Source organism: Lissotriton helveticus, chromosome 8 (assembly GCF_964261635.1).
Source record: "Lissotriton helveticus chromosome 8, aLisHel1.1, whole genome shotgun sequence".
Taxonomy (NCBI): Eukaryota; Metazoa; Chordata; class Amphibia; order Caudata; family Salamandridae; genus Lissotriton; species Lissotriton helveticus.
This window is the reverse complement of record NC_136069.1, coordinates 1,124,318,506-1,124,333,356: the sequence shown is the minus strand read 5'-3', so window position 1 is coordinate 1,124,333,356 and position 14,851 is coordinate 1,124,318,506. Positions and strand designations below refer to the sequence as shown.

At 43.1% G+C, this 14,851-nt stretch overlaps 1 pseudogene; it reads right to left on the bottom strand.

The window, feature by feature from the left end:
- Window positions 1-3,850: 3,850 nt before the first annotated feature.
- On the bottom strand, window positions 3,851-11,858 carry LOC144773859 (ran-binding protein 3 pseudogene; annotated as a pseudogene).
- Window positions 11,859-14,851: the final 2,993 nt, after the last annotated feature.

Sequence of the window (14,851 nt, the reverse complement as noted above, 5' to 3'; positions counted from 1 at the left end):
GCGCTCCGGCGCTCCCGGCTGCATCAGAGGTCTGCCTGCAGTCTCCGACCCTCCGCTCGACACTCGGGGTCACAGGATGTCGGCCGTTCCTTTCGGCCGCCGCGGGGTCGGGGTCTCTGTCCCAGGGGTCCACTTCCGGTCCCGGGATCTCCGGCGTGCCGACCCTTCTCGGCCCTCGCCCACCGGGCGCCGCCGCCACTCGAGGTCCCGGTCTGCAGCGCGGCACCAGGCCCCACTTTCAGCCACGGTGCATCTCCGGGGTCCCCGTCGCTAAAGCTTCAGGAGTTTCAGCGGGGCATTCGGGGGTTAAAAGCTTCAGGATGCAGCCGTTTTGAGGTATAAACAGTCCCACGGCGTGGGTTTCAGGAGCGATCCTCCCCCAGCGGCACCGGAGCACTAGCAAACTCCGTCCGCCATGCTGGCCTGCTAGCCACGCCCCCCCGAGGCACACATATATGTACATGAAACCATCTCCTCACATTTCATCTTACCTGGCATAATTTAAAATACCTTCTTTGACTGTAGGGTTTATAATGTCCCTTTTATTCCCGTATTGTGCACTTTTCCTATACTTCATGAATTAATCAATCAATCGGAGGCCGATGGATGAGCCTTTCCGATAGTTCAATGCAGTACCCGCGATTGGGAACTCCATTTCCCATGAATCCGCGGTCCTCAAGCCGGACGCCTTGAGGTCAGATGGCGCGTGAAGCGATGCACGGAGGGCGTGAACAATCGAGAGAATGCCACGAGTACTTCAATGGATTCCGGTAAGCCGCTGTCACCTACGCGGTGATCCGAAAGCAGGCAACCGGACGAGGTCGTTCCTCGGAACAGTAAGGAGTGACCAGGGGGGCTGACAACCATTCTATTCTTAGATGCTGTCTACCTCGGATGGGCTATCACAAGCGTTTCTCGTTGTGCTTTTCATGCTCACATGCTGCTTCCGATACTTATACCAGGGGTTTATTTGTTTCAACTTCATTCTATGACGAAGTCTACTACCTGACAGAGTCCGTTTGGGACACTACCTGTTTGGCTTATTTCTTTCTTGTACATACAAGTTGTGTTCTTGGGAGACAGACCTGCAGGACGCCATGTCAAGTTTGCATTAGCAATAAACTTGTTGAGTTTTTGAAATGGTGTTATTCCTACACCACGATCTATGATCTTGAAAGTGGGGTATATTCCTTTGTAGATATTACCAGCACCGGATATGTGGCCCTCATCTATGAAGAGATGTATTTAATTAATTTTTATTTGATTATAGCATTGCTCATATATTCAATTCATTGATATTGTTGGGTGATGAACATGACATGACCATTGTCGAGTTTAATGGACCTATATCTGGATTTTTCTTCAGAATCCGGGGGATGTTATAATGGTGTGTGCGCATATCCACCTACAACATATTTACTTGGGATTATTATATTCCAGCTTATGTTTCCCGTGTTGTCGGGATCCCCTCCAAATATGCTGATTCGATTGGAATCCAGAGTGATCAGTAAAGTTGGTACGTTGACCGAATTTCAGCTTGACCAATTGCAGGACTGATAGCAACACATGTCCTGATGAAGACGGGGTTGACCCTCATGGCACAGTAAGTCGGTCGAAACATGTTGACAACAGCGGTATAAGGAGGGTTGTTTTGAGAACTTGATTTTCTCTTGGATACACCACCCATCCTTTCTTTACTTTTAATCCTGGTTGAGGAACCTGTCAATAAATTCCTGTTTGGTATCCTCAAACCAGTTTTAACACTTCCTGATTAACTGCACGTGTTGCACTTTAGTTCCAGTCACAGGGTGACATTCACTGATCACATTTTTGTTTATGTTTATATGTTGTGTGTTGTTATATTGTGTCCAGTGGTCTTTTATGTTTAAACCTCCTTCCCTATGCTCCTTCCAGAGTGTGGCTACACCTGAGCGTATTGTAATCAGACCCGATGATGAAGCATGTCACACACTTCGGTGTGTGAGTGAGGGCAGTATTTTCAAAACAAACACTTTTGTTTTGTTGTATGGGTTGCTTTGGGTTTGATTTTTATTTTGATACTCTCCATCCCTCTACGTGTGTACAATTGGATATCAGGGGGTTCGGGTTGGTAGAGTTGTAGATGTGGTTGACCCTCTCCCCTCATCTTGTGTTTAATGACCACACTAGCAGTAGCAGCATATGAAAAACAAAGTAAAAAAATGAGACATTGAGTGGCCTGAGAGGAGTATTAGAAGGAACAGTACCTAAGCAATGCTGAAGATAAGTATGGGGAAAAAAGAATTGCATGAATGATTATGGCTACAACAAGAACAGTGACACAGCAGCGTAACAAGTCTTCTTGACATGTAGGAGGATGATGTTGACGATGGATCCAATCGATGGTGGGCATGAAATTCAGAATTTATTTTAAAATACTTGTTGTTTTTTTAACCAGAATTACAATATCCTATGATTCATCTAGCTGCCTTAAAATTGATTTGAGGAGGTTGCTTGCACCATATCCTTCCCAGCAAGTGTGTGGAATTATTGTTGTAATTTACTCACACCTCAATGAAAACCAGACAGCCCGGGGGAAGAGGGTTAGGCTTTGAAACTTGGATGGGAATGGGGTTTGTGGGGAAAGTTTTGTGGAGAGAGGAAAAAAAAATGCACAGCATGGACAAACAACAAATGAAGATAAACAAATCTTTGGATACGAAGCTATCCATAAATCTTTAAAGGGACATCAAGGAAGTGCATGCACTACTGCATGCATGAAGTTGTTTACTAAATGGATAGGTTACTGAAAAGTAAGTAGTACTTTCTACAATGTACTAACTATGAAGAAACAATGTGACAGTACAGGGCTGCAGTAATTACGCAATTTCACTTGCCTATCTGCCCTCAGAGAGAAAAACCACTTAGTACATTAAATTAGTTTAAAAAATAGCAAAGAAAAAAGTATACAATGGCTGGAGGGATGAATTGAAGCAGAGAGCAAACAAATGCACAGAGTCACACTCATAGAAGTTCACAGCAAAAACATTACTTAAAAGATAATTAGAAATGAAGATGGATACTGTAACTGTATGTTGTTGTAGTTGTCCTGTTGAATTTGGGAAGTTGCATGCATCCAGCCATTCCTCTTTTTCCCGGTACTCCTCCATTCCATCTGACGCTCCGTCGATCAATGTTGGGGACCAGAAGATACCTTGTCCACTGCCTGCCTGGCGGATGCCGAATTGCGGCTGGCTAATGGTAAGCCTGAGTTCATCCTTTTTCCCATTGCACAGGGTAAAAGCCGGCCTGTAATTGTTGATGGAAAAACAGGAAGTCATATTAAAACACCACGCAGAAAAAAATATAAGGTACGCTGTGTAGTGCAAAATAACACTTTCAGTTTCAGAGTCGACAGTATTACAATACATACAAGCATCATTTCGAAAGTGCGTACTCTGTGTCTCCTTTTCAAGGATAAATAAGTGTGGGTGAAATGTGCGGATCTTTCCCCTCAAGCTAGGTGTAAAGTGTAAACTGCGATTTTAGAACAAAAATTAGACCTTCCCAGCAGTGCCCCCACACCCCTCAACCCACCCCCAAAAAAGGCCAAAAGCAAAAATGGGAAATGCCACACTTAGAAAATCTACAATGGAAATCGTGACAAGTCTTAAGTGTGCCATTTCAATTAAAGGAAACAAAAAAAGTGTTTCTCAGCTCATCAATATGATGAGCAATCATGTCCCAAAGCACATTCAGGCAGTCTTCAAAGTCTTTAATAATTTTCCTCGTCTTCATTTGTGGATTTGACTAAACCAGACTACCTCGCCCTTGAAAAAAATACTCAAACATAGGACGAAGTAGCAACAAACTGAAGATCCATTTTTTTAATCTTCAATGATGCCTTTAAAGAAAGCTGGTCTGCGGTGTCCACTGAAGGTCATTGCAAGGTGGTCAAGCAGCAAAATCGATGGTGCCTGAGTTTGTAGTTATGTGCTATTGCCAACGGTTTGCCCATCCCCTTCATCAACTGGCCCACTTCCGTTAGATCCTGAGGGAAGAATACCAACTTCATCATCACTGTATTCCTCATTGGATTGTGCCACCTCTGGTTCAGGGGCTGTGCTCTTAGATTCTTGTTCTTGCTCTACTCTACTCCGCAGGGCCAGTATTCGGTGGTGCAACGCTGCATACAGTTGTCCAGTATCTTTGGAACTTGCCGATATGAGGAACACTTTCACTCCTTCGTCCTCTGTGTCCATTGCTGTTATTCGGATACTCTTTTCACTGGCTTTGTCTATCTGCATCTGAGCCCAGAGTTTGGTGTTGAGAATTAACCTCAAACTTCCCTGGGTCCGCATCACTAGTCGAGATTGCAATGTCCCGTCATCTGTTGAGGCCATGTCGTTGAGCCTCAAAAGTCCTCTCCCTCTTTCTACCCATGACTGGGAGTTCTTGTCAAACACAAACAGCTTGCATTGGATCTGTAACACATTGCTCTCAGCCTCTTCACCTGTTATCACCTCTACTTTTTCCAGCAAACATTTCCTTGCTGTTGCCTTTGTATAAGCTGCAGCAGACTCTGCCAATGACTCTGAAATATTATTTGACTTTTCTGGCATTGCTTCCTGTGATGAACTCTCTGAGCCAGACTCAACACCAGCATTTTCCCTGGTACTCTCTGTGCCAAGTTCATTGAGTTTAGGTGGACTCAAAACTCTTTCACTCATATTCTGACCAAATACAAATTTGGTGGCAGTGGCATCTACGATGTTTGCAGAGTTCTCTAAACAGGAGTTTTCATCCTGAGAATTTATGTCGCTGCTTTTTCTCCCTCTGCTCTGTGTTGTTGGATGTTGGCTTGCACTCAAGATTAGGGGATTCATCTGACGTGTATCGGCACTGGGGCTGATACACTGCAGGAAGTAGTTTGTCGCAGAAGGACTGTCAACTGCTGTCTGTCCATCCGATGAGCCTTCACTTACATCTCCTAGCTTAACTCTATCCCTCAGGTTGTGCCCAAACACAAAGGTCTCTTGAGCATTCTGCTCATCCTTATGATAATTTTCGTCACCTCTATTGCAGCTAGAGTCATAATGCTGACCCTCAATAGCCTTATCTTCAGTACCAAATACACTTCACGATTGTCACGATTTGTCAAACTTGTCACGATTTCCATTGGGACCTTCCACCCCTATTCCCGTCAGTCATTCATTCTTTACCAGACTTTTGACATTAAATTTCTAAAGTTTATTTGTTTATTTTATACATAGCAGCCTCATTCTTTCTTTTTTATTTCCCGGTGGCCTCACAAGGATACTGCATTTTCCTTTCTTTGCTGTGGAGATTCTCTTGAAGTGGGTTTCCATAATTTTTCTTGCTGGATCATATAGGGGAGCAGCAACACAAAATAGTTCTTTTTTTGGATATCCTGGTTCTCATTGTGACCTCCAGCCTTTCACTTGGTAGGTTTCTACAATGAAGTAACACAATCGTATTTCTTTGGGATAGTCAATAACCATCTTGAAGACCTTTCTTACCTGCTTTTTATCCTCCTGTTTCCAGTATTCTCTTTTGGGGATTTGTACTGCGCTGATCTATTTTATTTTTTGAGTTTTCAAGAAGATCTGGAGTATTGGAAAGTGAGCTCTGTTATATTTTGTACTGTTCTGTTAATATTTAAGAGAGCAAAGCCACGATATATCTTGCATCATAGATGTTCCATACAATGATTTTTTCTAGTACGTTTTTGTTTATTTTCATGTATTGTCTGAACTATGCTTATGGGTGAGGTTGATAGGCAGGTAACACTGTCACAAAAACCGAATAGCAGATTCCCTAAAAAGACATTTTAATACAAAACCCCTTTGCCATTGCTTCAAAGTTTAGCAAAATGAATTTTTTTTTTTAATCGGCTATAAGTTAATTTAATTTTCCTAGATGACTAAATCTCGAGACCTGCATCTGCTTGCATAATAAGCGTATTTAGTTTTGGAATCCATTTCTAATTACACACCACCCGTTTCAAGATACCAGAAGTTTATTGCATGGGAACAGAATGTAGATGTAACAGTTAACAGATTATTGCAAAACTCCTCCAGAGTATGGTGTCTTAGAAGACATAGAGAACAGGCTATTGAATGTGACTTACTGAAGATGGTTTGAGCACTCTTAGATGTTACAACTGCACAGTGTATGCCAAATGGGTATCTGTCACTGATTTGTAAAATAGAAGTTTTAGTTATTTATCTACATCTTCCACGTTTGGTTAAAGCCAGGTCAGTTTGTAATGGTGTAAGAGATTCAATTGTAAGCATTTTTGAACAGTTTGAGTCAAACACAAATTTTGGAATTTCTATGTAGATCTCATTCTTGTGGAAGATTTATTTAAATATGAAACTACATTGGGGGGATTCTAAGAAGAAACTGGTTCACTGACAAGTATTTCTACTGCATCCTAAGGTTCTGTTTAAGCTCTGTCAGAGCTTTTGCACATTTGTCAATTCACACCTGTTTGCATTGGATGTGATTCATGCACTGCATCTGGAATCCTTGGTGAATCGAAATAAGAAGATTGTTGGGTCTGGAGGAAATTGAATGAAGCTACAACCCCTAGAAGAGAAAGACCTGCTGCTCACTGGTGCGGTTATGGTCACTGCTGTTGGATTTTGGCACCATTTCTTCCTTTCAACTTCTCAACACTTTGAGCACTAAGGACATTGTATGGTGGTTTCATGGACCCCATACCAAATCTGTAGTCTGAAGGAATATTTATGGGGGTTGCCTGATGATCTATCCTTTGTAATAGGTCCCATTGTTGGAGCAGCTTGTTGACTTAGTTTTGTCTAGTATGTCACAGTACATAAAACAGTGTACCATGCCGGTCACGGTAATCTTCAGTCAGTGATATTTTATTTTGTTTTATAACCAGTTCTGGAATATGTAATTAATTCCTCTCTGGCTACAAAGTGTTTATTTTCAGATGACATTGAACGTTCAGAATTAACTTTTTATTTCCTTGCCATGTGTACACATTTTCCATTCCTTTGGTAAATACTTATTTAATAAATCTAAACAATTTCGGTTGAAAAACATAAACAGGAGATAGTTTACAAATTAATTTTTCGGTCTAATACAGGTATGCCACCTGATGACCTGTCTATACTATAACTCTAGGGACTGAGATGGCATCTTGCTGTCAGTTCAGCAAACGTTCAACTTTATGTAAAGCTGTCCACATTCACTTTGCAGTAAGGGCTTGTTTTATCAGTATAGGGAGGCTTAGAAAGTACAGTTGGTGATCTAGGCCATAGTATGACACTGCTAACAATTTTTCGTTTAATTTTTATGAAGGAGCAAATAACTTTTTTTTAAAGCATTTGTTTCAGAGATATTTGTGCAGTTAAATTGTTTGGTCAAATTTCCTACTGGAGACATGTAACATTTCCTTCCGAGCATTTAATGGAAACAGGAGTTGAAATGGATAATTTTACTCTCCATGCATTTAGCTTTGGGGTGGGCATGGTAAGGTGTTACTAATAACCTCTATACAGTCAGTCCCAAAAACACATATTTTTTTAATTTTGTACTGTGAAATTATTTTTAAATTAAAAGTGGCATTCATGAAATAATTGGACTTAAACCAAAAAAGGACATATACATACATGTAATGTCACATACTTAAAAGGGAAGGTTCAGTGGTATGCCATCCACTGTATTTAAACCTGTAAATGATCAAACCTAAACCAAAATGCCCACATTAATTTTAAGCCCCGTTCAGCAAGATGTGTTAGTCTAGATCAAAAACCTTGTTATACTTTTCTGCTTTCAGCCTTAGTGAATTAGTGACAAGTAAAACCAGATAATGCCCATGTGTTTTGAAAGATTATTGTAAGATTGTCATATCAAATGTATTTGGAAATTACATTAAAACTTTTAACAAATAAAAAAAAAAAAAAAAAAGAAAGAAAATCTACAGAGGTCTACCTGAACATCGCTCCAAACGCGCTCTGCAGCTAGGCCCTAACCTCCCTTTTCCACCATGGATTTTCTTCAAACCACTTGCAATCAAAATTAGACCTTCCCAGCAGTGCTCCCAGACCCCTCAACCCACCCCCAGAAATGGAGAACACCCCCAAACAGCCCCCCAAAAACACACAGGAGTGCTATCTTCACCAAGGCCTACCTTTAAATCGTGCCAAACGCGCTCTGCAACTAGGCCCAAACCCCCCTTTTCCACCATGGATTTTCTCCAAACCACTTGCATCCAATATTAGACCTTCCCAGCAGTGCCCCCAGACCCCTCAACCCACCCCCAAAAAAGTAGAACACCCCCAAACAGGCCAAAAGCAAAAATGGAAAATGCCACACTTAGAAAATCTAGAGAGGCCTACCTGAAAATCGCTCCAAACGCGCTCTGCAGCTAGTCCCTAACCCCCCTTTTCCAACATGGATTTTCTTCAAACCACTTGCAATCAAAATTAGACCTTCCCAGCAGTGCTCCCAGACCCCTCAACCCACCCCCAGAAATGGAGAACACCCCCAAACAGCCCTCCAAAAACACACAGGAGTGCTATCCGCTGCGAGGCCTACCTTTAAATCGTGCCAAACGCGCTCTGCAACTAGGCCCAAACACCCCTTTTCCACCATGGATTTTCCTCAAACCACTTGCAATCAAAACTAGACCTTCCCAGCAGTGCTCCCAGACCCCTTAACCCACCCCCAAACATATAGAACCCCTCCAAGCAGCCCCCCAAAAACATGCAATACTGCTGTCCCCAAAACATGGGAAATCTCAAATCGTGCCTTGACAAAAAAGTGCTGTTTTCAGCACTTCCACTACTTAGATCCTCTTGAAACTTACCAGGACACTTGTTCCAGTGATTCCCCAGAATCTCAGCAAGGCAGAACAAAATCGATCCACCGTAAGGTGTACGACAAGTTCACCCAAACACAAGCGCCCACAAAACACCAACAAAAGGCCACAATTCGGCCAATTCTGAAAAAACGCCAAACCCCCCTAAAACCTTGCCAACATCAATATGAACAAGCCTGCATCGGGCCCTGAGCCCTAGACTCCAGGAACCCTTCCAAATTATTAATTAAACCTAAAAACCCTAGTAAACCGCACTGAACTCTAAACCCTAGATATGCTTTGTCTGTCTGTGTCACAGAGCCTAGGTATGCTACACCAGGTTGCTTCACTCAGTGGTGCCTGCCTTGACCGTCTGCGTGGCCCTGCCGCAAGTACCATAAGCTTACCCCGACTAACTACTATTTTACAAATCGAACAAACGGCCATGTTTTCCGCCTTTTTGCTAACACTAAAGAAGTCCCAAACTGGGGACTGGAGATGTCTGCTGCTGGTGGAGGTGCTACTTTCAGTTTCAATGCCAGATGAAGGGGAGGATGGGCGTGGCTGAATTCAACTCTGTTGTTCACTTACAGCACCACTACTTGAAGTAATGGAGGTCGAGCTGGATGGAGGTCCCTGCCGGCCCTTCTGACTAAAAAATATGGAAGCTGTAGGTCGCGTTGGTGTTGTAGTTAACTGCGTTGGTGGTGGTACCAGTGCCACGCCGCCCACATCCCGCTCAGCAGCCATTCGGGATAGGGTGAAAATGTCTGTATGCTGCATGCCCGCTGGGGCTGGAGTGATGACTGTGATGACTGGGTCATCGTCAGACTGTTCATCAGCAGCAGAAGACACCACTTCTTGTTCATTGTCATCACCCATAAGTGGAAGCCGTGCGGGAACCTCCTTTTAGGCTTAGCTACCTTTGTCGGCTCATGGCCTGCCTCCCCCTCAGACTGCATTTGTGGGTTCCAATCAAGATCAAGATCATCAGAAGGAAGGGTGCTTGAAGAAGAACTTGTAGTAGCCCTCCTTAACATTTTTCTTGCTGGGGATCTGGAAGACAATGGATCATCCTCAGGAGGAGTGACTTCCTCGGATGATACCTCCGCTTGAATCTCCGCTTGAATCTTGATTTCCTGATGTGCCCCTACTTCTGGAGGAACAAGCATTGTGGGCAGTTGTGCCGCTCCATGCGCCTCTAGTTGCGCCTCTCCATGCGCCTCTCCATGCGCCTCTCCTTGCGCCTCTCCTTGCGCCTCTCCTTGCGCCTTGGTCCATGCACCACTCACTACCCCTGGGCATAATGGGTGAAAGCAGGGCAGGCTGGGTGCAGGCCTATGGCTCAGAGCACACTGCCTGGCTTCAAAATGGCCCCTTGTCCCCCAGCCACATGGCCAGGCCCTGCCTGGACCAGGCCTCAAAATGGCCCCCACCCACATGGCCAGGCCCCAACAACACCCCATTAAGTCGAAAAACACAGAAAAATCAACACAATCCAATGCCATCCATGCCCTCAATGATGTTTAAATTCAAGAGGCCCCACAAAAAGCCTTGGTCCATGCACTACTCACTACCCCTGGGCATAATGGGTGAAAGCAGGACTGGCTGGGTGCAGGCCTATGGCTCAGAGCACACTGCCTGGCTTCAAAATGTCCCCTTGTCCCCCAGCCACATGGCCAGGCCCTGCCTGGACCAGGCCTCAAAATGGCCCCCACCCACATGGCCAGGCCCCAACACCCCAAAAAGTCGAAAAACTCAGAAAAATCAACACAATCCAATGCCATCCATGCCCTCAATGATGTTTAAATTCAAGAGGCCCCACACAAATCCTTGGTCCATGCACCACTCACTACCCCTGGGCCTACTGGCTAGTGAGGCTTTACAGGCACCCCACAATTTAAAATATATCCACATATAACAGTGAACTAAAATTCCAATTTTTTTTAAAGTTGTGAAAAAGTTTTAAAATTGTAGTTGCAGCAACTGCAATGCCCCAAACTAACAACACCAACTTACTTGTAAAATCTCAAATCCAAAAGTGATCCAAACTCCAAAGTCCAAAAAGTCATCAAATACAAATATCCAGCAGCAGCCACAAAAAGTAATCCTTCCAGCTCCAGATCCAAATTAAAAGTGACCAGGACATGGACAAAGCACTGGGAGAAGCCTGCAGGACAGGAACAGGAAGTTGGAGACTCTGGGGCACTTATTTCCTCCCCCCCCCCAAAATGGACTCCTTGCACAAAAAAGTGCAGGCAAATGTCAATCTGAGGAGTTATTCTGATCAAAATCATGATTTTCAGAAGGTTTATGCTGCATGCGGTGGATTTCTTGTGCAGAATTGCAATTTTTTTGCTTGTTCGGGAAAGCGAGCTGTTCAAATCTCCCGTCGGAAGTCTGCTGCGCGCCGCATCTACGTGTTCGGCATTGTTTACTCCCGCGGTGCATGATCACAGGCCCTTATGACGTACTCGCATTGTCAAACTCTCGCTGTGGAAGATGGCGGACCGCGATGACGTAATTGCGGTCGAAACACTCTTGAGCGATCACGCAGCAAGATCCAAAATGGCGCAGCACATGCAAACCGGGAGAAAAACAACTCAGCGGACTCAGAATCACGGTAAGTCAACGCCACGCGCGCGATATTGTATTTTTCAAGCGCGACCAAGCAAAAAAAAATCTGCAAACTTGCGAATTTACGGATTTTTGGGCAAATTCGCGGGATTCGCAGACTGCAAAATTGCCAAAAATCCGCAAATTCCGTGAACGGAACGGATTTTACGCCCAAACCTACTTTCTTTATGTAGATATGTTTTCTTTTTGTATTTTCATCCTATTTTTCTTCCTAAATGTTGTCCTCTTACCCCCCTAAACACTCTTCTTATTTTTTCTCTCGGTCTTGTTCTCTTCCTACTTTCCTATGGTCTCTTTTACTTTGTTGTTTTATCTAATTTCCACACTCTTCTTTATTGTGAAATTGATTTATTTATTACTTCTCTTCTTACCTCACATCTTTCACCATTGTTATAATCAATTGGGTTTTTATTTCATTTTTTCAGATCAATTTATTTCTAATAACATGTCATTAAAATGTATTACTTAGAACGTTACGGATTTGAATTCCCCCATTAAGAGGCAAAGAGTCCTGTCTCACCTAGCCAAATTAGATGCTGATATCGCATTCTTGCAAAAAACTAACCTTTCGGATACTGAATCATTAAAACTAAAAAGAGGTTGGGTAGGTGAAGTTTTCTATTCCCCAGGAGATGGCAAACGTAACGGAGTAATGATACTGTGTTGTAAATCACTTGAGTACTCATTTCTATCTCAAGAATCAGATACTAATGGTAGATGGTTAAACGTTAAGCTGTCTCTAAAGGGTGTTCCAGTCTCTTTTTTTAATGTTGATGCCCCTACATGCGGCAAACCCTCCTTTTGGCCCACGTTGGCCAAGCAAATCACTCATTGTATAGATGATAACTTTATCCTAGTGGGTGATTGCAATCAGACTTTCGATCCATTCATCGATAGGAACTCTAAAGTCACCTAAGTTCCTAACAATCCCCATTAGTCTTTTGTTCAAGCCATCACGCAGCACAAACTCCTTGACGCCTGGCATCTTTGCAATCCAACCACTAGAGAATTTACTTTTTACTCTCCATCTCATCAATCCCAATCAAGTATTGATTATATATTTGTCTCTCATAATATTGCGCAAACTCATACTAATGCAGAGATTGGTCCCATTTTATTGTCAGATCATGCCCCTGTCTCAATGAACATTGACATCTTACAAAAGTTACAGGTCCTTGAAGATGGCGTTTTAATAATGCTCTTCTCTTAGATCCAAAGTTTACTGCTTCTTTTACTACCTTTTTTGATGAGTTCTTTGAGATGAATCAAACTCAATCCATGCCCTTTTCCACTTTATGGGACGCATCCAAAGCCCCAGCAAGAGATTTCATAATTGGCTTTGTTGCAAAAAAACTAAAAAAGTCCGTAAATTGACTAGGGACCTCCTTCCATATATTAAGAGACTGGAGCACTCTTACTACACCTCGCATTCGAAAGACTGTTTAACAGCACTCATTAATGCCAAGATGTGATTTAACAAGAAATCCACAGAAGATGACTCTTTATATTTGTTAAAATCTAGTGCAAAATTTTATGGGGGTAAAAATAAAGCTGAGAAAATGTTGGCAGATTACTTAAAAGTTAGACAGAATAAACTAAATATTGAATCTATTTATGATACAAACTCAGATTTAAAATACAAGGATGCTGATATTTTGAATGAATTTTCTCTTTTTTACAAAACATTATATGCTTCTGAAAAACAACCTACTGATCACTCCCTATTGTACTTTTTCTCTAGTATCCAAAAACCTCAACATTCTCCTCCAGACCTTTATTCTTTGAAATTAGACTTAACACAGCAAGAATTATTCAAAGCCCTACAACACCTTAAAAAGGACAAAGCACCACGACCTGATGGTTTCACAGTTGAATTTTATCTACATTTTTCTAAACTTGTATTGCCCATATTGTACTCCCTCGTAGATTCTTTTAATACATTAGGCGGTTCCTCAGGTTCCTTCTCAGAAGCACATATAAGACTTATACCCAAAGAAGGTAAAGTCTCTAAACACTGTAAAAATTTTAGGCCTATATCCTTGGTTAATATTGACTACAAAATCTTTGCCAAAGCATTAGCTATACGATTAGATTCCTGTTAACAGATTTGCTGGGCAAAGAACAATCTGGCTTTGTCAAAGGGCAATTCATAACTGATAATACAAGACTCCTTCTTAAAGTTTTATCTAAGTCTTCACATTTAAAACAACCCAATGTTGTGATTGCATTGGATGCTGAAAAGGCATTTGACAGAGTCGAATGGAACTATTTGTTTTATGCCCTCCAATGGTTTGGTTTTGGCCCTAAATTCACATCTTTAATTTCCCTTCTTTACTCAAACCCCCGAGTGGCTGTTTGCACCAATGGCCTAGTATCTCAATTTTTTGATTTAGGAAGAGGTCTGCGTCAAGGATGCCCTCTATCCTCCTTTCTTTTTAATTTGGATTTGGAACTTTTCCTCTCTAAACAACGCCAGAATCCCAATATACATGGTTTTCAAACATCAAATTCCCACATCAAACTTGCAGCATATGCCGATGATATTTTGCTTTTCATGTCTAAACCAAGTGATTCAATCCCTGCCTTTCTAGCAGAAGTACATGAGTACTCCAATATTTCTGGATGTAATTGAATAATGACAAATGTGAGATCCTACCCTTAACAAAATACATTTTTAAATTAGATTTTAGTGCCTCCAATTTCAGATGGAGTCCTAACCTTATTATGTGGTCCATTAGGATGGCGGGCGGACTTAGTCCGCCCGCCATCCTATCGGTCATTGGGACCACCCGCCATAAGGGAAGGGGTCCCGTGGGGGGTATTAGGATGCCCGCCACTGTGGCGGGCGCATCCTGCATTTTTAGCATTGTGGCGGGCGGTGCTCTCGCACCGCACGCCACAATTCTTAAAATGCACTAATGCATTTGCAGTAACAAAGCGGCAGGCACCGCGTGGTGCCTGCCGCTTTGTTAATGCAAATGCAGGGGGGTACCACAGGTACCCCCCGTGTGCACCTCCCACCTGTTCTTCACTCCGGGGGCCCGCAGGGTGCCCCCGAAGTGAAGACCGCATGCCTCTGCCATGGAAAGGCATTGTTTTAAGCCCATCCTAATATGGCTGGCGGTGTCTGATAGACACCGCCACCATATAAACCCTTTTCCGCCCCGGCCGCAAGGCGACTGGGTCGGAAAAGCGTCGGACGGTGTTTCCATCCGCCGCGGTCCCCCCCGCCATAGTAATATGGCGGGGGGAAATGGGTGGCGGGCGGGCATGGATGTCGGGTGGATCGCCACCGCCCCCATGGCAGTGGCGATCCGCCCGACATTGTAATGGGCCCCTAAGTATCTAGGATTACATGTTACCTCTTCAATTTCAGATACA